The sequence below is a fragment of the Entelurus aequoreus genome, linkage group LG19, assembly GCF_033978785.1.
Source record: "Entelurus aequoreus isolate RoL-2023_Sb linkage group LG19, RoL_Eaeq_v1.1, whole genome shotgun sequence".
Lineage (NCBI taxonomy): Eukaryota > Metazoa > Chordata > Actinopteri > Syngnathiformes > Syngnathidae > Entelurus > Entelurus aequoreus.
Window position 1 is genome coordinate 34,140,640 of NC_084749.1, and position 26,641 is coordinate 34,167,280.

General features: G+C 39.8%; 1 protein-coding gene across 3 annotated transcripts in view; it reads left to right on the forward strand.

The window, feature by feature from the left end:
* LOC133635310 (BRISC and BRCA1-A complex member 1-like) overlaps nucleotides 1-26,641 on the forward strand; it is a 107,583-nt gene that overhangs the window by 19,749 nt on the left and 61,193 nt on the right. For all 3 annotated transcript variants that reach the window (XM_062028380.1, XM_062028382.1, XM_062028383.1), the window contains one exon: nucleotides 23,081-23,160. The gene's annotated coding sequence lies outside the window, so the exon portion shown is untranslated. The remainder of the gene's footprint in view (nucleotides 1-23,080; nucleotides 23,161-26,641) is intronic.

Consider the following 26,641-nt stretch of genomic DNA (forward strand, 5'->3'; position numbering starts at 1 on the left):
GGAACACGTCACACCAAGCGTATGGCGTCCACGCTCATGTTCTCCACTCCGCTCTAATCCTCAAGACTTCCTGTCACTTTGTTGGCCCAATAATAACAGTGTTGTAGTGTGACTTGTGAAAGGTTAAATGATACAACGTCCTATTCACTGGGTGTGGACGATACTGCACACTTTCGTACCGATCCGATACCAAATAACAAATAAATTTTACTCTAAACTTTTTAAGATCCTTGAAGGATTTTGTCTTTTAAATTCTTTATCAGAATTATTAACACAATGAAACACAGGACAGATGATTTTAGACAAAAAACATAATTTATTGTGACTATATATTGTACATATAGTCCAGGGTTTCCCCAATATGTCAGTTTTCTGCCGCACCGACACGGCAAAATAAAAACCACCACACCTTGAATTTTTTTTTTTACGTGTAACCTAATTTAAGTAATTCATTATATGAATGTTTATAGCCTATTATTTATAACAACTATTATTTACGCACTGACTAGTGATGCATCGAAAATTCACCCACCAAAGAAATTTGGCCAAAAGATTTTGATTACCAAAACCGCAGTGCCGAAACAGGATGTTGTGATGACATAAGGAAGACGCACGTGATTGTCTGGAGCTTAGGCGGTATGTCTGCGATGGGGACGTACTTTAATATGTCCAAGGTTTACCCATGAACAGCAAATATTGATAGGACAGCGGTGGTCTTTCAATGAGAGAAAGTCCAGCTGAAGCAGCAGCGCGAAACAAGTGTGATGTCAGTGAGTGTTTTGTGACAACAGAGGATCGCTGCACTGCTTTCTGTTCGTAGCAGACATCAAAAGACAAGAGTAAAAAGTCTCCAAACACGAATACAGTCTCCAATAACACCAGAAAAAGATGCTAGATTTGTTGCTAGTCGTTTTTAATACAGTAAAATTCACTAAAAGGATTGTACAAGTCTCTAGAAACTTAAATTCTCAACAAAGTGGAGCCTGGGTTACTTTGTACAATAAGCAGAGACATTTTTAAAATACTGCAAAACAATTTAATACAAGAAAAAATATATGTTAATACTAACAACACAGATTTGTTTTTAAATATATGTATAATGCATCATCTCAAATTATATGGTGATGTCATATCGACCAACCCTGTTGTCAATACAAATGAAAATCGAAGCAATTTTCCCCATAAGAAATCTTGTAAATCCAATTTAAGATATTAACAAAAATACATTTGATAGAGAATAATTATAGTTCTACATGTGGAAAACAATGTAAAGTACAGTAGTACCTCAACTTACAAGCACATAGTGTTCCACGACTGAGTTCGTAACGCAAAACACTTGTATCTCAAAGCAGCCCCGCCCATTAAAATTATTGAAATCAATTTAATCTGTGCTAGGCCCTCCATAAACAACACAATTTTTTAACATGTAACATGTCTTTTAAAAAGAAAACCAAAGTTTTAGACAAGATGTTTTTTTTATAACATTACAATAGCATGTGCTACAAACAACTGGAGTAGTTTTAGAAATAAAGTAATACAATTGTTCAGCAATTACCTGTGTCTCCTTTCAGCTGCTTGTCCGACCTCGGTTGGGTAACAATAGGAACCAGGAAATGTTATGTTTATGTTCCACACGGATGTTGTTTGAGTGGCGGACGGGAGAAGTCAGTGTTGACAATAAGCGATATGTATATGTGTAATGCTGGGCCCTTCAGTGTGTTGAGTTAGGACAGAGGTCGGCAACCCGCGGCTCCGGAGCCGCATGCGGCTCTTTGACTACTCTGATGCGGCTCAGCTGCATACTTGCCGACCCTCCCGATTTTCCCAGGACACTTACGGATCTCAGTGCCTCTTTTAGAAATCTCCCGGGTTAAATATTCTCCAGTTATCACCTTAACAACTTAATCAAGGGCGTGCCAATATAGCCTGTATAAACACCGTGCCAGCCCGTCCACATGGTGTATGTAGCTTTTACTTGCACACGTAAGAGACAGCAAGGCATACTTGGTCAACAGCCACACAGCTTACACTGACGGTGACCGTATAAAACAACTTTAACACTGTTACGTTACAAATATGCGCCACACTGTGAACCCACACCAAAAAAGAATGACAAACACATTTCTGGAGAACATCCGCACCGTTAAACAACATAAATACAACAGAACAAATACCCAGAATCCCATGCAGCCCTAACTCTTCCAGTCTACATTGTACACCCCCGCTACCACCACCACCCCCCCCACACATCAACCCCCCTGCCGACCCCCCTTTGTGCGTCGGTTGAGGTGGGCGGGGTTTGGTGGCAGCGGGGGTGTACAATGTAGACCGGAAGAGTTAGGGCTGCATGGGATTCTGGGTATTCGATTTGTTGTGTTTATGTTGTGTTACGGTGCAGATGTTCTCCAGAAATGTGTTTGTCATTCTTTTTTGGTGTGGGTTCACAGTGTGGCGCATATTTGTAACGAAACAGTGTTAAAGTTGTGTTAAAGTTGTTTTATACGGTCACCGTCAGTGTAAGCTGTTTGACTGTTGACTAAGTATGCCTTGCTGTCACTTACGTGTGCTAGCAGAAGCTGCATTCAACATGTGGCCGATCAGGTACACTGTTTGCAAAGACTGTAGAGGGCGCTAAAAGCAGTACCAACACGCCCTACATTTCGGTAGAAAGACTGTGAGAGTTGGCAAGTATGACGCTGTCAAGCGCCGTTAAAGTAAAACTCGCGGGCCGTACTAACATTAAATTGTCTTAATAAGGTGCGGGCCGGAGCGTGTGTCTGAGACCCTTGGTTTTAAACATAGCCCAAAAGTAAAAAAAAAGCTTTGTATGCAGTGTTATTTCATTTTAAATTTCAAAAGAGTTTTGTGGCTCCCATTATTATCTTTAATTTGTGAAACTCGTCAAAATGGCTCTTTGAGTGGCAAAGGTTGCCGACCCCTGAGTTAGGACTAGACAAATTAAAACACATCTGCAACTTCTCAATATTTTTATGGATACATGTTCGTCCGCAGACTGACGCTGTGGCGGTGCTGGGTGGGCTGTTAACAGGTAGGACACATTTTTAATGATTTGTTTATCTGATTTGGTCATCCGCTTCCTCTCTTTCGCAATAACTTTCTTAGATTTGATGATTGAAGGGCAGGATTGTGTCGATCTCTGAGCGCTCAACGCTTACGTCTACAACTTGTTGATGCCTTATTTTTCAGTCGTACTCAAAATAGCTCAGAGACTGAGTCACCGACATATGAGGAGCTTTGTTTGGGCGCTCCTGTGCAATGAGCAAACAGATTAGTTTGTTACGTGCAATGTTTGGCCATATAACAAAACTGGGGGGAAATTTTGGCCGATCTATACAAAAAGTGGGGCGAAAGAAAAACTAGGTGTGACCATAATACAAAAAGGAAACAATGTAACAATAGCAACAAAATGATATGAATATACTCATTTATTATACATAAAATGGTTTGAGCAGGATCAATTCAATAGCGAAAAAAAAGTAAATAAAAATGAAAACAACTTTTATTCAAATCCGTTGTCTTTTTTCCCCAAAGCCCTCCTGTATCCAAAAACGTATTCCTTGAGCTTATAAACAGTATAAAAATATCAACAATGAAAACAATATAACGGGGACGGCGTGGCGAAGTTGGTAGAGTGGCCGTGCCAGCAATCGGAGGGTTGCTGGTTACTGGGGTTCAATCCCCACCTTCTACCATCCTAGTCACGTCCGTTGTGTCCTTGGGCAAGACACTTCACCCTTGCTCCTGATGGCTGCTGGTTAGCACCTTGCATGGCAGCTCCCGCCATCAGTGTGTGAATGTGTGTGTGAATGGGTGAATGTGGAAATACTGTCAAAGCGCTTTGAGTACCTCGAAGGTAGAAAAGCGCTATACAAGTATAACCCATTTATCATTTATCATTTATAAACAGAACAAATATAGAAGAGAACTGAAAAATATAAATCTCGTCAAGCCAGTATCAGTATAATACTGATACTACCTTTGGTATCGATGCTATCGATTTTTGAATGGATTTGCTCACCCCCTACTTTTCACACCTGTTGCTCGCTCTCACTCAAGGGTCTGCATGAGGGCTGCAGTGCTGGTCACATGATCCTGGTGTGTTGTCACGTGATCATTTTAAAGGGATAGTTTAGTATTTTTTGTCACAGGAAACAAACGTTACAAAGAAACAGGTCAAAGGTCTGTATGGTCTGACTTTATATTTCCCAATGTATTATGGAAAAACAACAAAGACGTTTTTTTTTACATTTGTTTTCCGCCCATGGGTTATGCTAAAAGATGTATTTGGAAGACATGCTAGTCAGTCATCTAATATAGATACACTCACAAATTTACAATACTCAGACAAATGATGAATGACTATTGGGCATTTAGTTAAGTGGTAGTCTCGTTAACTATAAATAGCAGTCTCTTAGCACTGTTAGCTTTCATTTAGCGCTATTTAGCCTGTTATGTTTGTTTGTAATGGTTTAGCCTTTATTAGCTTGTATTTGTTGTAATTGTTGCATTTTTAGCACACAGTTGGCCTCTGTTATTAAAATTTCAAAAACATTGACCAAACTAAAGCCTTTTTGTTAACATCTTTTAGTGATAGGTTGGCCTCTCATAGCTAGTACGAGCTGCATCAACCTTTATTATTATTATTGATTGGTAGCCTCTTGGTTATGTGTAAGCTTTCATAAGGGAGAATTTAGCCTGTAGTTATTGTTTTGATTATCATGAGTTAACCTTTGTTAGTGTTTGTGAGTTTAATTTTTGTAGCATTTTTTTTTAGCACAGAGTTGGGCTATCTTATTAACATTTTAAAAAATTAAGCTTTTTTTTAAGCATCTATTGACAATGGTTTGTTAGCTAATACTAGCAGTGTCAACCATTATTATTATTATTATTATTATTGTTGTTGTTATTATTATTATTATTATTGATTAGTAGCCTCTTAGCTCGGTGTTAGCTTAATTTGGTGTAATTTAGCCTGTAGTGTTTTGTTAGTAACGCATTAGTCTTTGTTAGCTTTTATTAGTTGTAAGTGTAGCATCTTTTTACACGGAGTTGGCTTCATGTTGTTAACAACTTAAACATATTGACCAAATTGAAGCCTTTTCTGTTAGAGACAAGTTGGGCTCTGTCAACTAGTACTAGCGGTCTCAACAATTATTATTATTGATCGATCAGTAGCCTTTTGGCAATGTGTTAACTTGCATTTGGTGTAAGTTAGCCCTGAAGTTATTGTTTTTGTTAGTAATGTGTTGGCCTTTGTTGCCTTTCACTTGTTGTAATGTTAGCATTTTTAGCACAGACTTGGGCTCTGTTACTAACATTTTAAAAACAGCCTTTTTTATTTTCATCTATTAGTGATGGGTTGGCCTCTGTTAGCTAGTACTAGCAGTTTCTACCATTATTATTATTGGGTAGTAGCCTCTTAGCAACATGTTAGCTTGCATTCTGTGTAATTTGAGTTAGCTTGTAATAGTAGTGTTACTTACTGAACATTCATAAAAATCAATTCATTTTAATTATTTTATCGCATTATTTTATTTGGGAAATTTACAATCAATATATCTTGTAATTAAGCATGCACAGTGTTGGTTTGTGTGTCTAAAATTCACTATTATTTTATGATTTGCTTCGAGATGTTTCAGGCTGCTAAAACATTTTTTTACAATATTTTTATCCCCAAGATCTTTCAGGGTTTTTTTTGGCTTGCGGCACATTTTATAAATAAAATTGAATTTACAAATTGGGGAAAATACAGCAAAATGATGGAATTATATATTTTGACTGTTACAACAACATACACGGTTTGAGGCAGGGTGTCCAACCTTTCCTTGTACCTCAAACCATATCTGATGTTGTAAATGTCAAATGTATAGCTGCGTACTTCCTTAAAAGGACTGAATGTGGATGTACAGAAAGGGGGAATTTGTCAGACAAAGTTGTTTGAAGAATAAAGGAGGGTACAGGAGAGTTGTGCAAGATCGTCTTGGTAGTAGATCGGAATTTTCTGTGTCTTTGTTCGTCATTCCAGCAGTAATGTGAAGGTCTGCATGAACAAGGTTGAGGACAAAATAACAGGCAAACAACTCGTCTGATAACACTTTCCAAACGCAAAGAAAATGCAGGGCGATATTGACAACTTCTACCAAAGTAACCATGCTCATCACATGGTTGTGCAGGAATGTCCTCTGAATGAGGACATATTGTGTTCCCGTCTCTCTTCAAAGCACGTTTCTGTGCCTCAGTAGATGAATTCCCATCAAAAGAGCGCAGATATGAAAAAGAAAAGCTGTCACAACCCTGTGCCATTTGTCGGAATGCATATTTTCCCCCAACAAGGCTAAACTTGATTGAGGCTTTTGACTGTGAACATAAGGTAACTTTACCCTACATCTGTCACTGCCAGACTTATTGTGCATGGTTAGATCTTTTGTTTAGTCAAGAGGTTATCAGGGGCCAAGCAAAGCTCCTCGCTGAATTAGTGCTGTCCTTTAAGCTGCTGGGTATCAGCACAAGCAGGAGCATGGTGGACAGAGTGCCATATTTACATATATGTTACAAAAAACAGTAAACATTTTATATCGCTATTATGTGGTGTATCGTTACAAGGACATGGTGGCTGTTCTGATTAATAAGTTCTTTAATAAAAATGGACCGTTGTGTTTTTTTCAGGGCTGATACCAATACAGATTATTAGTAGTCAAGGAGGCCAATAACCGGTATTCTGAGCCGATATTAATTTGTAGTAAAAGTTAGCTAACATGAATAGTATACATACAAGGATTTAAGTGTTGTTTTTTTTTTTGTGAACGTCGCACCAGTAGCAACATAATGTTTTTAATGGGATTGCACAAATGTTGTGGTTAATTTAGCACCATAAACATCAGGGGGTTTCAAAAACACCTTTATTACGTGTGTCTGAGAGCAGCATCGAAATTTGTATTTAAAAATATGGGAATTCTCCTCGGGAAATTGGTAAAAATATGTGATTTCATTACATCACAATAACTCGCCATCTCCTCAATTTTATACCATTTTATCCATCCATCCATCCATCTTCTTCCACTTATCCAAGGTTGGGTTGCGGGAAGCCCAGACTTCTCTCTCCACAGTCTCTTCGACCAGCTCCTCCCGAGGGATCCCGAGGCGTTCCCAGGCCAGCTAGGAGACATAGTTTCCCAAAAAAGTCCTGGGTCTTCCCCATGGCCTCCTACCGGTTGGACGTGCCCTAACGAGCATCCTTACCAGATGCCCGAACCACCTCATCTGGCTCCTCCCAAAGTTTATGACTATAGGTGAGGATGGGAACATAGATCGACTAGTAAATTGAGAGCTTTGCCTTCTGGCACCAGCTCCTTCTTTACCACAATGGATCGGGACAGTGTTCGTATTACTGCATACGCTGTACCGATCCTGTCAATCTCACGATCCACTCTTCCCTCACTCGTGAACAAGAATTCCCTTGGGGACAGGATCTCCTTCTCAACCCGGAGATGGCACTCCACGCTTTTCCAGGCGAGAACCATGGACTCTGACTTGGAGGTGCTGATTCTCATCCCAGTCGCTTCACACTTTGCTGTGAACTGATCCAGTGAGAGCTGAAGATCCTGGCCCTATGAAACCATCATCTGAAAAAAGCAGAGACCTAATCCTGCAGCCACAAAAACCGGATCCCCCCCAACGCTCTGACTGCGCCGAGGAATTCTGTCCACAAAAGTTATGAACAGAATTGGTGACAAAGGGCAACCCTGGCGGAGTCCAACCCCCACTGAAAATGGATCCGACTTACTGCTGGCAATGCGAACAAAGCTCCGCCACAATCAGACAGTCCGATACCCCGTACTCTCTGAGCACTCCCCACAGGACATCCAGAGGGACACGGTCGAATGCCTTCTCTAAGTTCACAAAGCACATGTAGACTCGTTGGGCAAACTCCCATGCACCTGCAAGAACCCTGCCAAGAGTATAAAGCTGGCCCACAGATCCACGACCAGGATGAAAACCAAACTGCTCCTCCTGAATCAGAGGTTTGACTATCCGGGGTAGCCCCCTCTCCAGAACACCAGAATAGACCTAACGGGAAAGGCTGAGGAGTGTGATCCCTCGATAGTTGGAACACACCCTCCGGTTCCCCTTCTTAAAGACAGGAACCACCACCCCGGTCTGCCAATCCAGAGGTACCGCCCCAGACGTCAGTGCAATATTGCAGAGTCTTGCCAACCAAGACAGCCCCACAGCATCCAGAGCCTTAAAAACTCTGGGCAAATCTCATACACCGGTGCCTTACCACCGAGGAGCTTTTTAACTACATCGGCAACCTCAGCCCCAGAAATGGGAGAGCCCACCAAAAATTCCCCAGGCACGTCTTCCTGTAAGGAAGACGTGTAGTTGGGATTGACGAGGTCTTTGAAGCATTACCTCTACTGATCTACGACATCCTGAGTCGAGGTCAGCAGGACACTATTCCCACCATACATGGTGTTGACAGTGCACTGCTTCCCCCTCCTGAGGCGGCGGATGGTGGTCCAGACTTGCTGCGAAGTTGTCCGGGCGTTGTTTTCCATGGCTTACCCGAACTCCTCCCGTGTCCGAGTTTTTGCCTCCCCGAACGCCTAAGCCGCACACCGCTTGGCCTCTCGGAACCTGTCCACTGCCTCCGGGGTCCCAAAAGCCAAAAGGACCCGATAGTCTTCTTTCTTCAGCTTGATGGCATTCCTCAATGCTGGTGTCCACCTGCGGGTTCTGAAATTACCGCCACGTCAGGCGCCAAACACCTAGCAGCAACAGCTTTGTTTGGCCACCAAGACAATCAAGGTACGGAACGTGGTCCTCTCGGACTTAATGTCCAGCGCCTCCCTCGTGACATGTTAAAACTTTTTCCGGTGGTGGGAATTGAAACTCTCTCTGACGAGAGAGACTGTTAGACGTTCCCAGCAGATCCTCACAATTCTTTTTTTTCACTGTCGTTGCCAATGTGAGCGATGAAGTCAACCAGCAGAACAAGGGAATAACCTGAGGGAGCACTCACCAGTACTCCCTCGAGGGAATCCGAAAAAGGGCAAGTACCCTGAGCTGATGTGTGGTGCATCAGCACAAACAACACTCAGGACCAATCCCCCCACCCCCAGGGAAGCTACTCTCTCGTCTGCTGGATTAAACTCGTCTGCTGGATTAAACGCCAATGAAAAGGCTTTGAGCCGGGGAGCAACACGAATTGCCACCCCAACCCGTCGCCTCTCATTGCTTGCAACGCCAGAGTGGAAGAGTCCAGCCCCTCTCGAGATAATTGATTCCAGAGCCCTTACTGTGAGTCAAAGTGAGTCCAGCTATATCTAGCCGGAACTTCTATACCTCGCGCACTAGCTCAGGCTCTTTCCCCCTCAGTGAGGTGACGTTCCACGTCCCAAGAGCTAGCTTCTGTAGCTGAGGATCCAACAGCCAAGGGCCCTGCCTTTGGCTTCCGCCCAGCTCACACGGCACCCAACCTGTATTCCCCCTCCTATGTGTTGTGAGCACATTGAAGGGGGGACCCACGTTGCCTCTTTGGACTGTGCCTGGTCGGGCCCCATTGGGGCAGGTCCGGCCACCAGGCACTCGCCATCGAGTGCAAGTTTATATGAAAAAAGACGACAAAAATACCACACACTCCAGTACAAGGGAGCAAAGCCGAAGAATGCACGAGTTTGCAGTGACCACCCCGTTAAAGGTTTGTTTGTTTTTAACTATTGTCTTGATATTATTTGTATTTCTTCAGACACATTTTTTCTCAGTGTTCCATAAAGCACCAATATGTTAATATGTCTAAACAAAATAAATCAAGTCCTAAAATGGTTAAGCTTTTATCAAAGGCAGCAATCATTAAATGAAGCTTTCAGCACATACACAATGTTGACATCTATAGTTATATTTTGATAAAGATGGGATAAAACACGCATACTCGTAAACGGCGTGTGCAACAGCAAGGGTAGGCAAAAGGGGTGTGGGAAAAAATCGATTCTAATTCAAATTGCCATTCTCACGTTGTACGATTTAGTATCGATTCTCATTTTTAAAAAATCTATTTTTTAATTTTTTTAAATTTTTATTATTAATCAATCCAACAAAACAATACACAGCAGTACCATAACAATGCAATCCAATTCCAAAACCAAACCCGACCCAGCAACACTCAGAACAGCAATAAACAGAGCAATTGAGAGGAGACACAAACACGACACAGAACAATCAACAGTATTAGTAACAATTTCAACATAGCAGTGATTAAAAATTTCTCATTGACATTATCATTAGACATTTATTTTTAAAAAAAAGAAAAAAGAATGAACAATAGTGTCATAGTGGCTTACACTTGCATCGCATCTCATAAGCTTGACAACACACTGTGTCCAATATTTTCACAAAGATAAAATAAGTCATATTTCTGGTTCATTTAATAGTTAAAACAAATTTACATAATTGCAATCAATTGATAAAACATTGTCCTTTACAATTATAAAAGCTTTTTACAAAAATCTACTACTCTGCTTGCATGTCAGCAGACTGGGGTAGATCCTGCTGAAATCCTATGTATTTAATGAATAGAGAATTGTTTTGGATCGGAAAAATATCGTTTTTGAATCGAGAATCGCGTTGAATCGAAAAAAATCGATTTTTATAATCTAATCGTGACCCCAAGAATCGATATTGAATCGAATCGTGGGACACCCAAAGATTCGCAGCCCTAGTAGGCAACAAACATGTATGTAGACAGAGTTAAATCATGAAATGCAACCTTACCCGAGCAAAAACGATGCATATTTATCCGAGAGAGTCTTGATACCAATTTCCTTGACCCAGCCACACACAAAGAAGTTGTAGACCTCCATGCTTTTCCAACTTTTTATATGTTTTGTCATGTAGAATGGGGTATAGAGCACACGATAGTTTGATATGTTTGGGAACTGCATCGATGAATAATCCTTTATCACTCAACAAATCTTTTTTTTATAAAGTAAAGTGATCTATTTCATTGCATAGTTAGATGTTTTGCTCATATCTGTAGGAAGATATAGGCCCCTTGTGTACTTGTGCTTGCTGTACAACAGTCATCTTCGCTTGGTTGACCACCACTGGTGTTTACTTCCGGGAAGAAATCACTTGTCGGAATACAAGCAACCTGTAGTGAGCAAACTTGTCTATGAGATGGCACCATAGTACAAATAAAACACTTTCTCTGTATATTTGCTTGTTTTAAAAAAAACAAACTATTTTTAGTATGGCTGTTATCTGAGAATCCATAAATTAGCCGCACCGTTTTATAAACCGCAGGGCTCAAAGCTTAAGAAAAAAGTTGAGATTTACAGTCCGGAATTTAAGGTATATGTTATATCAGAGGATCTTTGCAGACACATAGACAAAAAGTCTGAATAAAAATATTTAGATATAAAAGTGCCTTTTTCTGATTAAATTAGTGGGTGTGTTTATTTTCCCAGTCAGGACCAATACAGTAGTTCAGTCACAAAGACATTCTGTGCCTCTCTGCAAGTCCGCATTCAGGGCAGGAGTACTGATGAGCTGCAGTGAAACTAAAGTCTGTCACTAAAGTCGCTGCTCCTTCTCAATGCGGCGTATCAACTTCTATGCTAGTGTTAGCCATATTTTTTTATTTTATTCTTCTGGGCTGCACTTCTAGCTGTGAAAGGGGTAAGAGGCACAACACTGATTGAACATTAATTATGTCGTGACGAGCCTGACTTTCACAACGGTGGAATGGGATGGTCGTGACACTCTTTCACACAAAACACGCAAACGTAAACAAGCACACGCACGTTCACAGACGCACACAGGATCAAGGTCAATAAAGGCGAATTGTTCCGCGCAAGATTATACCGAGCAGTATTGGTTCCCTACTGATTACTACGGCAGTAACTTCTAACAGACATTTCCGCCATGTTTGATCGAGGTTAAAATGCTAACAGCTGATCACAGCGATCAAACTCAAATTTAATGCAATCATCGATCACGATCATATAATCGCCCAGCCCTAATATATATACCTATGTTAGTAGGCCATCTTTACATGGGCATACCTGACAGAAGTGAGTGCACCACTCACATCTTTGCTAATATTCTACAATGAGGTGCCATGTTGAACTTGCAGTGACCCATATAAGAGAGCTTAAAAAATTGCTAACTGGGCTCAATTTGGACATTTTGTCTTCTGCGCATTAGCGGTTAAGAAATTTTAAAAATTGCTGTTTGTTGACATATTTTGAAGCAATAGTACATTAGCACTGTTATACAAGCTGTATACTGACTACTATACATTGTATCAAAGTGTTTTTCTTTAGTGTTGCCCCATGAAAAGATATTGTCAAATATATGCAAACATGTTTACTGTACTTATTTTTGAGGTACTATAATTAAAGTGGGTCTTTAATGGTGACCAAGCAAAAAAGAGCAAAGTCCGAATAACTTTGTTGGTTTGTTTGTTTGCTTGCAGCATTACACAAAAACTACACAACCCCATTTCCATGAAACTTAGCAGCGAGGTGTCACATGTGCCGGGCAAGAACCTGTTGAATTTTGTACGTGAACCAGAAAGTATGGACGGCTTACTTTAATAAGGACAAACGGAATCCATTATTTTCATGTTGTTTTGCCGAATATGCCAAAATATTTGCAAATTTAGATGACTGTTTTCTTGTTGCTTATCCTTTTAACTTACGTTATTTTTTATATCTCACCTCCAAGTAAATTCCATGGGTTGTCTCCTTTTTTAACAGGGGTGTGAAATTACTATGCGTAAGCTAACTCCTCCTGAACTGCTGCACACAAAATTAAAGCAAAACAATGATGCCCGCAGAATAGAATAGAACAATAGCGATAACATGATTAATATGAGTTCTGTGTTTTAAGTGTATTTTCTGTATGATGCCAATCATTTTTAACATTTTGGTAAGTAGAAACCGCTGAATTTGCACTAATTCTGATCAAATACAGGACAGAAACCTGAGATGAGGCTACGTGAGCCAGGCCTACCCTCTTATTGCGCAATCTGTCATAAAATTCATTTACGGAGCAATATGTTAGAAACATTTATTAAATATTAAGACTTTCTGTAGCCTGCGTTATGTATTTTATGTACGTGTGACATTATTTTTGGTAATCAGACAATAAACTGCAGAGTCCTCTTTACGTGAGCTGGCAGAGGCTGGCTGCTGCCATCTTTTTACAGAGAAGCAAAGCAGATGAGAGACTTTAAACCAAAAGGAACTAATGGCATAATCCCACATGACAGTTTACACTGTTTCTTTATTTTCTTGTGTTTTGTATAATTTCCTTTTCAGCGCTCATATTTTCGTTACTGTTTGCTCCATGTTCCACCATTTCAGCTTTTGTTAGAGCACGGTTTCCCTCACCTGTTTCCTCAAAGTTTAGCAATCAATCAATCAAAGTTTAATTATACTGCCTTAAATCACAAGTGTCTCAAAGGGCTGCACAAGCCACAACGACATCCTCGGCATAGATCCCACATCAGGGCAAGAAAAAACTTAACCCAATGGGATACAATGAGAAACCTTGGAGGGGACCGCAAATGTGGTGACCCCCTGCCTCGGGCGACCGGTGCAATGGACGTCGGGTGGATCTAGTTATGAGAGTCCAGTCCTGATTGACAATCAGGACACACAACTGTACCTTGTCAATCAGGAGGCTTCTTATGCCAGCGTCGTCCTCTGACCGACGCTGGTCCGTTATGTACCGTATTTTCCGCACTATAAGGCACACCGGATTATAAGGCGCACCTTCAATGAATGGCATATTTCAAAACTTTGTTCATATATAAGGCGCACCGGATTATATGCATCCATTAGATGGAGCTGCGCTAAAGGGAATGTCAACAAAACAGTCAGATAGGGCAGTCAAACTTTATTAATAGATTACAAACCAGCGTTCTGACAACTCTGTTCACTCCCAAAATGAATAAACAGCTGTTTTATTATTTTCCCCGAGGTAAAGTCAGTGACGTGGTGTTTTGTTTATCTTTTAACAACAGCAAGGTATAACATGTAGTGCAACATTTATATCACATAGTGGAGGGGAACTTTTCCCTGATTCAATAAACACGTAAAAAACAGTGATACTGTTACGGTAAATCAAACGTTAGTGCAATCACAATATAGTAACACTGGAAATAGTGCAGAGCAATAACAATATATCAATAACTCAACGTTAATCAAACGTTAATGTCACACAACACAACACACAAAATAAACATGTAAAGCTCACTTTATAAAGTTATACCTCATCCACGAATCCCTCGAATTCTTCTTCTTCAGTGTCCGAATTAAACACCATTGATTCGTTTATGTTAAATTCTCTCGCTGCTGCTCTATTCCCGTGTTCTACTGCGTGACTGAGCGCCTTGAGTTTAAACTCTGCGTCATAAGCGTGTCTCTTAATAGGAGCCATTTTTGGGTTAGAAGCGCTTCTTGTTCTACGGGGGAAAATGAAGTTGGCTGCTGCTTACCGTAGATGAAGAAGTGCTTCTTCTACGGGGGAAAATGAAGTCGGCGGCTGCTTACTATAGAAGAAAAACTTCTTCTACGGGGGAAAAAGAAGTTTGCGGCTGCTTACCGTAGTTGCGAGACCTAAACTTTATGAAAATGAAGTTTAGGTTTGTTATGGCTCAATATTGGTCCAAATGTAAGGCACACCAGATTATAAGGCGCATTGTCAGCTTTTGACAAAATTGGAGGTTTTTAGGTGCGCCTTATAGTGCGTAAAATACGGTAGTTTTAATGTCCATGTTTTACCCTGCTGCTGCTACGTGCACTCCACTATTCTGTTTGCGATCTACGTTTTGTCCCTAACATAATGACCTTCTCACTCGCACATCACTTGGCATCTTTGCATCCTGGGGTGACGCTAACAGTGGCCGTGCGCGTTCGTGACAAATAAAAGGACTTTTACAATAAAGTAACAGCTCTTTCTGGGACAGGCACATGGATTTTGTAGATAATTGTTATGATAATTACACCACATTGTGGCTATTGCTTGAGATTGTTTTATTTATTTAAAAAAAAAAAAAAATATTGGTCTTAGAGGGCAACAGGAAAGAATGGTAAAATATGGTAGGGAAGAAAAAAAAAGAGTGGTGGGTGACAGGTAAGCCTCCCACCTAAAGTCAACTGGTATAGTCTCCAGTTTACCTGAATGGGGATATAGAGAATTGTATGTGATTTATGTATTTTAAGCTATATTACCTTCATTTTTTTCATAAATCCAAGCAGGAGTTAAGAAGTGTATCTCTCTTGACCTTTGGGTCATGTTTTTGTCAAGGTTTGTCTTGTGAGATTACACCCAAGGAGTTTGTACTTTACTGCTGTTACTGTTGTGTCTCTAACAAGAAACTTCCAGCACATCCTGGTTACGCCATGTTTTGTTATAAATGAGCTGTGATAGCCAAACAAGTGTCACTTTGTGCTCATGCCCTTGTGCATAGTGCAGTATCTGTAGATTGTGTGTTTGTGTGTGTGGTATGCTCTTTGAACTGGAGGTCAGGAATGCAGCTGCTCTCTGTGAAGTCAACTGTTACAGACTCACTGCATTCTTGACACAGTCAGGAGTCCACACACAACCATGGAAACGATCACCTTAGTGCTACACAACATGAACACACACACACTTAGGTTCCGTTCCTTTGCTGAGAGTAAAAAAATAGGGCGTATTCAATTTATGAAGTGAACCTTAAAGGCCTACTGAAACCCACTACTACCGACCACACAGTCTGATAATTTATATATGAATGATGAAATCTTAACATTGCAACACATGCCAATACGGCCGGGTTAACTTATAAAGTGCAATTTTAAATTTCCCGCGAAACTTCCGGTTGAAAACGTCTCGGTATGATGACGTTTGCGCGTGACGTCACGGAGTGAACGGAAGTATTCGGACCCCATTGGATCAAACACAAAAAGCTCTGTTTTCACCACATAATTCCACAGTATTCTGGACATCTGTGTTGGTGAATCTTTTGCAATTTGTTTAATGAACAATGAAGACTGCAAAGAAGAAAGCTGTAGGTGGGATCGGTGTATTAGCGGCGGACTACAGCAACACAACCAGGAGGACTTTGAGATGGATAGCAGACGCGCTAACCGCCGACCTCACCTTGACTTCCTTCGTCTCCGGGCCGCAGACCGCATCTATGATCGGGTGAAGTCCTTCGTCGCTCCGTCGATCGCTGGAACGCAGGTGAGCACGGGTGTTGATGAGCAGATGAGGGCTGGCTGGCGTAGGTGGATAGCTAATGTTTTTAGCATAGCTCTGTCGAGGTCCCGTAGCTAAGTTAGCTTCAATGGCGTCGTTAGCAACAGCATTGTTAAGCTTCGACAGGCTGGAAAGCATTAACCGTGTAGTTACATGTCCATGGTTTAATAGTATTGTTGATTTTCTGTCTATCCTTCCAGTCAGGGGTTTATTTATTTTGTTTCTATCTGCATTTAAGCACGATGCTATCACGTTAGCTCCGTAGCTAAAGAGCTTCGCCGATGTATTGTCGTGGAGATAAAAGTCACTGTGAATGTCCATTTCGCGTTCTCGACTCTCATTTTCAAGAGGATATAGTATCCGAGGTGGTTTAAAATACAAATCCGTGATCCACAATAGAAAAAGGAGAGAGTGTGGAATCCAATGAACCCTTGTACCTAAGTTACGGTCAGAACGAAAAAAGATACGTCCTGCACTGCACTCTAGTCCTTCACTCTCACGTTCCTCATCCACGAATCTTTCATGCTCGCTCAAATTAATGGGGTAATCGTCGCTTTCTCGGTCCGAATCGCTCTTGCTGCATTGTAAACAATGGGGAAATGTGAGGAGCCCTTCAGCCTGGGACGTCACGCTACTTCCGGTACAGGCAAGGCTTTTTTTATCAGCGATCAAAAGTTGCGAACTTTATCGTCGATGTTCTCTACTAAATCCTTTCAGCAAAAATATGGCAATATCGCGAAATGATCAAGTATGACACATAGAATGGATCTGCTATCCCCGTTTAAATAAAAAAAAATCATTTCAGTAGGCCTTTAAAGGTGCAATATGTAATAATTTCATGTCAAGTCATCATTAAATGGCCCTGATATGTCAAAAGGCATTAATAAATAATGTTCTTTTCGAATATCTCTATAAATGATAACAGTAGTTCAGCCGAGATATGCTCATTTCAAAATTAGATTTACAGCCCCAAAATCTTGTTATTGTTTTCATTTCAATGCCCCGCCCTCCACTGTTTGACCAATTAGAAAGTCTGTGAGTGTGTCACATCCAGGTTGCCAGTTACGCACCGCCATCTTCGTCTGGCTACTGCCACTGGTAAAGTTACTAAACATGTCAGACCTTAGTAAACCAACTTATTCATGACAAAGCCAGGAACAAAACAGGGATTTGTATCGGCGGACTCCTTTGAAAGATGGAGACGATTGAAGGGGGAGAAGATTTTTTCGTCTGACGCTAAACTTGCTAATTTCCTCCTTGATAGGTAATTAAGGCATTTACGTTTTCTTATTACTTGTAATAAATGGAAATGGACATTTCGTACGCAAACTAAATTGTCCAATACAGTCTATGATCTTGTCTAACAAAGCTAGTATGTTCGTGCAACGAATGCTTAGCATGCTAGCCCGGTCAATGACACATGGACATACAGGCTTAAGGGGGTAAATATATGCCCGTTAGCCTGTATGTCGATGTGTATTCGAACTGACAGGGCAAAATATATTTTTGACAATGCGGATATGGGTAGTGTCTGTGCCTATTTCATTCTCAATATACTGATACGCTGATGAAATGGGTTCCAACATCAGCACGGCTGTCACCGTGGCAATATGTAATGTACGGAGACAGCCAAATCACATGATAGAAGAAACCCTCATTCGTGTTTGCATATTGTGGACTAAATGTACCAAGAATTATGTTTGAAACAGTAGCCTATAAGCCAGTGGTTCTTAACCTTGTTGGAGGTACCGAACCCCACCAGTTTCATATGCGCATTAACCAAACCATTCTTTCATTTTTCATTTCATTTTTTTCTTTCAAATCCAAGACAAAGATACATGTTTTTTTTACTGGTGCAGAAAATTAACCGTGCATGAACATCACATTGTTCAAAGATAAAAACCAACACTGTACATGAACTCAGAACAAATTACACACCTGTAAATCAGTGTGACTTCTGCTGTTGCCTTTGAGAGACCAGTTTTGATATGCGTGGCTTCACCTTGGCAAGTGCCACACTCATGTCATTTTCACAGCAAAGTCTGTTCCTTTTCTTCGTTTTTATGTCCAGCACCCACGAAAAGGTTTACTCGCAAAGACTGGGGGTATCCATAATTCGCCGATAGGGAGAAGTTTTTATTTACACGATGAGTCTGGTGTTTCCTGACCTCCGTGGCGGAGGCTCTGCCGAACCCCTGAGGCCGACTCACCGAACCCCTAGGGTTCGATCGAACCCAGGTTAAGAACCACTGCTATAAGCATACATTGGTAAAATGTATCCTCTTTAGTTTTGGCCATACATTAGGCTGCTGAGCATGCTGTACTTATTTTCACCAGTATAACCATTGCTAGTGTCGGTTGTAGTTCGTTTTAGTCTTTGTTTTCTGAAAGTACTGACAATAACCATATGATTGCTTGTTTTATTTGTTGCGATATTGTACGCAGGCATGACCTACTTCTTCCTGAAAATAGCCTAATTTCTGTGTAAAATGTGTAGGTTATATCAAGCTGGATTCGGCTGCATATCCGGCAACCTCAGCCAGGGGGAGGGGACTACAGAATTTTGACCGGGATTTCAGTACCATTTCTGGCCAGATTCTTACATATGGCTCCTTTAAGTTCTTAATGAGTTGCAGTTTACTTTTAAAGTAATTTTGTTTGTTAAGCTGTCAGAGCAAGGCAGATTTAGTATGGTGTTATGGTCATTTAAACATTACACACACACACACACACACACACACTCACTATTGTACAGGTTTAACACTCTGCAGGACAGTTGCATAGTGAAGGCTATTTCCAATATGTTGACAACAGAACTGAAAGCTGTTTTTGATGATCAAGTGTGTTGTGCTTACGCGGGGCCTCTCCTGAGGAAGGCCGAGGTCAGAGGTCAACATGTGGCAAAGGAGCGCAGAGGCAGGTTACATGTGTTCTTGTTTAGATTGCAGTTGTGTGCACACGGCACATAATGATTGCTAGAAGCATGTGTGCTCAAAGTAATTACAGTTGAGCCCGTTCATGTCGAACAACTCATCCAGTCCCGGTCTACCGTGTTATTCTTATTATCATAACGTGCCTCCTTAAGTCGACGTCGACATAAACTTTCTGACCCAAAGGGGTTATTTTTCTATGAAAACGATATGTTGACTATGAATGTGTACCTTTGCCCAGTGCCTGGGAATCAGTATCTGTACTTATCGTGTCCGTGGCTTTTTTTCCCCAAATGAGCGTGCTTGGTTTCCAAATATCCACGCGACAGTGACATTTTCATTGAGTTTCGTGACATAACTTTTTCCACCTAAAACACACAGTTGCAAAGTAAATCCAAAAATTTCAAAATGTTTAAATTTTTAGGGGTTAGCTGCACGACGGAATGAGCAAGTCACAGGTAAACAATGATAACCAAAGTAACTGCACATGTACTGGTCAGTGTGTTTACTCAAGAAATAAATAAAGGCTCATTGCTTGAAAAATGCACTAATTAGTAGGATTGGGCGATAGTGCACATTTTGGTATCGATCCAATACCGAGTAAATACAGGCCCAGTATGGCTGATGCTGGTTCCAAAATTTATTTACTTAAACATTTTCAAGATCATGGAGTTTTTTTGTGCCTTTTAATATGTTGATCATGATTATAATGCGAATAAAATATAGGAACATTTTAGGCATTTTTTTTAATACTCAAAATTATTTGTGGACATTTTAACAAGTAAATACAGTACAGTACCGCCTCAAGTTACGAGCTTAATTGGTTGTGTGACACAGCTCTTAACTCAAAACACATGTATCTCTAATCCACATCTCCCATTGAAATTAATTGAAATAAATATAATCGGAACCATTCCAAACAGCATAATTTTAACATGTGACATGCCTTTTAAAAAAACAAAACTATCTTTTGGATAGGAAAAGTTGTATACAAATAATACACTTTTGAATCTGCCTGCCTTTTGGCCATGACCATGTTTGCACCGGAGACCATCTGCTGGCTCTCTGCCACACTGGAGTTCGCATGGAGAGACTGGAGGAGATGTGGAGGAAGAGACGGGTTTGCGGAGCTGGAGTTGAGCGTCTGGATGAGCCTGTATCGGACACTTCAGTCTTTCTGGAAGTCTGGAGGGATTGTTTTTTTTGTTTTGTCTATCCATGGTGCAATTGTATGTGGGCAATAAGTATTATTTCCATCCATCCACCCATCTTCTTCCGCTTATTGGAGGTCGGATGTATGTATTATTTATTGCAAATTTTTGGGTTTTTCGTTTTTACTTTTGTAGCTGTATGTAGAAATGGCGTTGCTGAAGGGGCAGTTGGTTGCAGCATCCATGTCCTCTTTTGAAGTCTTATTGTCCCTCATGTTCTTTGTTGTTTACCTCTTGTTTTCATGTGTTTTTACCTTATTGTTTGTGGACTTTATGTATCTGCACTGCAACCACGTAATTTCCCCATGACCTCTTCAGTATCTCCTTCCTGCTGCTTCTCCGTCAAACACACCATCCGTATCGTTTCAATATTTTTACTGAGAAATGTGTGCCATTTAGATATTATTTAATCGTCTGTAGCTTTAATAGTGAGCCGATAATACTGTGTAGTGTTGAATAGCTTTTACACTACTGTGTCTCGATACTGCAACTACCTTCAAATTTACTGCAATTATTTTACCACCTTGCTACCAGAAACCTTCTCCACTGATAAATAACACCCTTGGTAAGTTGGAAATTGCATTACTGTATTTGTCGGAAGGCTTAAATAAGTTATAAATTCCCATGGTTGTAAAACAACGTTATTTCCATCCCTAGCTATAAGCTAATGCTAGCGAGTAAGACCAGATGTTTGGGGCAGATCTTACGGAGTTCACTGTGACATTTGCTATGCCAACTAATGGCGGGAATGCCTGTAACTCAAATTTTTGCTTGCAACATAAAGAACAAAAATTAGCCAAGAGACAGCTTTTATCTCAAAACACTCTTAAGTTGGGGTACCACTGTATATTAATATAAGATAATTAACAACAATAATGTCTTATTCCCTTTTATTACATTCACTTGTTTGAGCATAATGAAGTATAAAATAAGTAAACAAAAGCAAAAACTATACTATTTGTTGTAATTCACATTCCTTTCCTTTTTGCTCCCAAAGCCCTCTTGACTCATGGGACTAAGTGTCTGAGTTTGTAAACAATATAAGAATATACAGGGGGAATTTTTTTTTTTTATATTTGTGAAAATAAACGTAAAAGAGCACTAAAAAAACTAACAATCCGGTAACACTAATATCGATTTAATACCAAAGCTACCTTTGGTACTGATACTGTCGGTATTTGGTTTGATCCATCGACCCTGACTATTTATCCACAGCACCACGTTAGAAGAATATAAATGAAATAATCATCAAACTTACTGGTATGTTCGTATAATGCACGCCGAACAATGAACGTGTCTGTGCAGGATCAGTCGGCAATGTGCAGGTGCTGTTCACCTAAGGCAGGGGTGTCAAACTCAAATACAAAGTGGGCCAAAATTTAAAACTGAACAAAGCCGCGGGCCAAGGTTGAACAAATTAACCTTTTAATAGGGACCCAAACAAGTTTTGCATTGAATATTGAACAAGCAAGGCTTATATAACTTTATAGTGACATGTAAAATCGAGTTTCAAATAATAATAATAATAATTAAAAAATATCAATGGCATATCAAATACAATTTAAATAAAAATGTAATGCCTCTTTTCTATTTGCAGCCTTCTGAGGTAAATATCAACATTAACTTTTTCCACAGGCTAATAAATTTGAAAATAAAATAACAATGAATAAACCAACCATTCAGGACATTAAACTGCTCAGTTTGCAACAGACTGATCTAATCTGATGTGCCCAAGCCAGATACCTGCCATCTTTTCTTGGATGCTAGTTCATTATTGTCGGGGCTCAGGCTTTGAGCTGAGTCAACCTTCATTATCGAACGAAGGTGTTCATCAGTCATTATATCTGGTAGTCCACCCGGACCACAGTCTTGGGGGCGTGCCTTAAAAGCACTGCCTTTAACGTCCTCTAAGAGCTGTCGTCACGTCCGCTTTTCATCCATTCTAACAACGTGCCGGCCCAGTCACAAGATATGTGCGGCTTCTGTACGCACACACACACGTGAATGCAACGCATACTTGATCAACAGCAATACACGTTACACTGAGGGTGGCGTATAAACGACTTTAACACTGTTAGAAATATACGCCACACTGTGAATCCACACCAAACAAGAATGACAAACACATTTCAGGAGCACATCCGCACCGTAACACAACATAAACACAACAGAACAAATACCCAGAACCCTTTGCTGCACTAACTCTTCTGGGATGCTACAAAATACACCCCCGCTTCCACCAACCCATTACCTAAGGCATACATTCGAGTAGTGTATCTGCAAATAGGCTTTGAGACGCCAATGTAGTCACATAGTTTTTTATTTCCATTTATGTACCCGCTATGGCAGTTTGTGTACTCTACTTTGGGAATTGAGGTCTTAAAACAAGACACACTCCACACTTGAATGCGACATATAATGTCTATTATGGATTATAGATGCGGAAGTATGTCAACTACACTCAAGTCAAAAGCAGTAGAGTTTGATAGCTGGATTTATACTTTCATTTAGATGTGTAATTGTAAGCCAATGAGCATGCACATTACACACACGTCCCTTCCTCATTAGCCTCCATGCCCTTTGCCCCCGAAGTGCAACCTCCCCCACCCTGTCTCTCCCCCGTTCTCCGTTTCCCATAATGCTCTCTCACTCAACACTCTCCATCCGCAGGCCTTTGACCTCCGGCGAATGATGGAGCAATTTGGAATAAACTGGGCAAAGGAACCTGCCAAAGGAAAACATCTGCTGGGGTGAGTGCAGAGCAACACACGGCGTCCAATCAATACGGAGCATGCTGCACGCCCAGGACCTGCTTGGGATGGTGGGAAAGTTCCCGTTTGCTGGGTGTCCTTGTCATTCAAATCAGCTGTCGCGAGGCGGCTGTGAATAAGGCGTCAATTCATTGTCAAGCGAGCAGTCAATAGAGTTATTTGTGGAGTTGGAGGGCTAGTGTAATATGTTCCTGTAGTGGAAATACGCTTCTACTTGGCTCATGTTTAGCCAGATGCAGTGTTGTTTGGACTTTTGATGGGATTAGACTCTATTTTTATTGTCATTTACATTTAGTGAACTTTGACCTCTGGGTTTAACCCAGCACAGCCACACAGTACTGTGCTTTAGTCAGGCTTTCCAGCACCCAGGGTGATTTGGGGCACTTCAGCAGTTGCGTGGGATAATATTACTGTAGTACAGGGGTGTCAAAGGAACAGGTTTTATCCGGCCCGCGGGATGAGTTTGCGAAGTATGAAAATGAGTTGAAATTTTTGAATGAAAGAAACTGCTGTTGTAAATGTGTCCACTAGATGTCGCAATAGCAATTATTTATGTTTTTGTAATTTGATTTTGATATTTTTTTAATTTGATGGATTGAAAATTAGCACCAATGAGTTGACTGATGAACATTACCAAATAATTTATTCAGATAGTATAAATAATGACAAATAAAGGTGGAATACTAGTAACCGCAACATGTAAGTGTAAAAAAACCCAACAACGTTATGATTTGTACATGTTCAGAATGTGCTTGTTCTATTTTTAAACAAAAAAAAAATCTGAAGTTTTTATTTTTAAGTTATCGTGCCGTGATTTTACCACTTGAGAGTAGATTTTTCTCCATGTGGTCCCCGATCTAAAATGAGTTTGACACCCCTGCTGTAGTAGGTCATTTATAGAAGATATCACCGATTGATCTGAGTAAAAATAATCCATTTGATTGATAAATTTTGAAATTTTTGCAGTATCACTTTACAAAGCATAATATTGATTACATTTCTTTACAAAACTCCCCACACACAGCACTATTGTCAAGTGCACTTGAAATAACAAGCACACCCTTCCAACTTTCACAATAAAATCCCAATCAATACCTTAATGCAGAGGTCTTCAACTGACATGACACTTTTGGTAGATTTAAATATATATGTTTTTGTATATTTCCAATTTTTCAACAAATGTAAATGTCTTTTAAATACCAATGAACATTTAGCAAATCCACCGTCATGTAGTTGAATGTTTATTATATGAATTGATTTAAGTGGACCCCGACTTAAACAAGTTGAAAAACTTATTCGGGTGTTACCATTTAGTGGTCAATTGTACGGAATATGTACTGTACTGTGCAATCTACTAATAAAAGTCTCAATCAATCGATCAAAAAAATAGCTAGTAATTAGCACTCTTATTTGCCAGCTAGCGAATAACGCCCTTGTTGTCGATTTTTTTGCGCACTAAAAGCTAAGCTAGCGATTAGCATGCCAGCTAACTATTAGCAGCACAATACTGTTATATGAATATTATTAGTATTTCACGATAACAAGGTACCGTCAAGACCAGTTTAATGTCAAAAACAATAATAATTTTATACAAATATATAAGTAGGGTGTCCCCGCTCCTTCTCTCCATCAGTTTGGAGGTCCTTGACATGGAATACATTGAAGACCACTGCTTTAAGCAATTTGCAGTGATGGAATGTTGTAACGATTAATCGCTTATTTTGATTGGAAACTTGTTTTGATTTTAATTCTGTTGCTTTGATTATTTTTTTAATACATTCATCCATAAATTTTCTACCGCTTGTCCCTTTTGGGGTCGCGGGGGGTGCTGGAGCCAATCTCAGCTGCATTTGGGTGGAGTGCTTCTCAATTATTTTCTGTTACGCCCCTCATCGAATGAAAACAATTATTTTGCGCCCCTCCCCCCTCTCTCCACCCCAACTATTAAAGTTAAAAATTAAAGTTAAAGTTACAATGATTGTCACACACACACTTAGTGTGGTGAAATTTGTCCTCTGCATTTGACCCATCCCCTTGATCACCCCCGGGGAGGTGAGGGGAGCAGTGAGCAGCAGCGTGCGCCGTGCTCGGGAATCATTTGGTGATTTAACCACCAATTCCAACCCTTGATGCTGAGTGTCAAGCAGGGAGGCAATGGGTCCCATTTTTTTGTAGTCTTTGGTATAACTCGGCCGGGGTTTGAACTCACAACCTCCCAGTCTCAGGGCGGACAATCTAACCACAAGGCCACTTGTATCATTTGTTTATTAAATTGTTATAAGTACACCGCTGAATAACATTGTATCCTTATTAGCATTAAAACAAGAAAGAAGGAAAGATCAAAGAATAATAACTTTATTGAAATAGTTTTTTTTAAGTCTGTAACAGAAAATATTTAAAGTGCATCAATTTTCCTGAAATAAAAAAAATAATATATATAATCCTTATTAAACATGTAAAATAAAATTAAATAAACTCAATAAATAATTAATTTAAATTGATCAGCAACATTAACTCGGAGAACAATATATAAAACGCTATAACCTCTAAAACAAAAATGAATAAAAGAGTTTTTGCTGATTTTTTACTTTTTTTAATCGAAATGAGGAAGCCTGGATTATGGCTACAATGAGCACGCATTTTAGTGTACAGCTTTTCTAAGCTGGGTTTGAAGTATGGTACTGCATGGTAGGGGTGTGGGAAAAAATAGATTCAAATTCGAATCGCGATTCAGAATCGATTCTCATTTTTAAAAAATCGATTTTTTTAATTACATTTTTTTTTTCCTTCATTCTTTTAATTAATTTTTTAACTTTTTATTTTTTTAATTAATCAATACACCAAAACAATACACAGCAATACCATAACAATGCAATCCAATTCTAGGGCTGCAAAAACTAATCGATTAAATCGATTAAAATCGATTATTAAAATAGTTGCCGATTAATTTAGTCATCGATTCGTTGGATCTATGCTATGCGCATGCGCAGTTTAGTTTTTTTTTTAATTAAAAAAAAATTAAATTTTTTTTTTTTTTTTTTTTTTTAATAAACCTTTATTTATGAACTGCAACATTTACAAACAGCTGAGAAACAATAATCAAAATAAGTATGGTGCCAGTATGCTGTTTTTTCCCCAATAAAATACTGGATAGGATAGAAATGTAGTTTGTCTCTTTTATCCGATTATTAATCGAAGTAATAATCGACAGATTAATCGATTATCAAATTAATCGTTAGTTGCAGCCCTATCCAATTCCAAAACCAAGCCCGACCCAGCAACACTCAGAACTGCAATAAACAGAGCAATTGAGAGGAGACACAAACACGACACAGAACAAACCAAAAGTAGTGAAACAAAAATGAATATTATCAACAACAGTATCAATATTAGTTACAATTTCAACATAGCAGTGATTAAAAATCCCTCATTGACATTATCATTAGACATTTATAAAAAA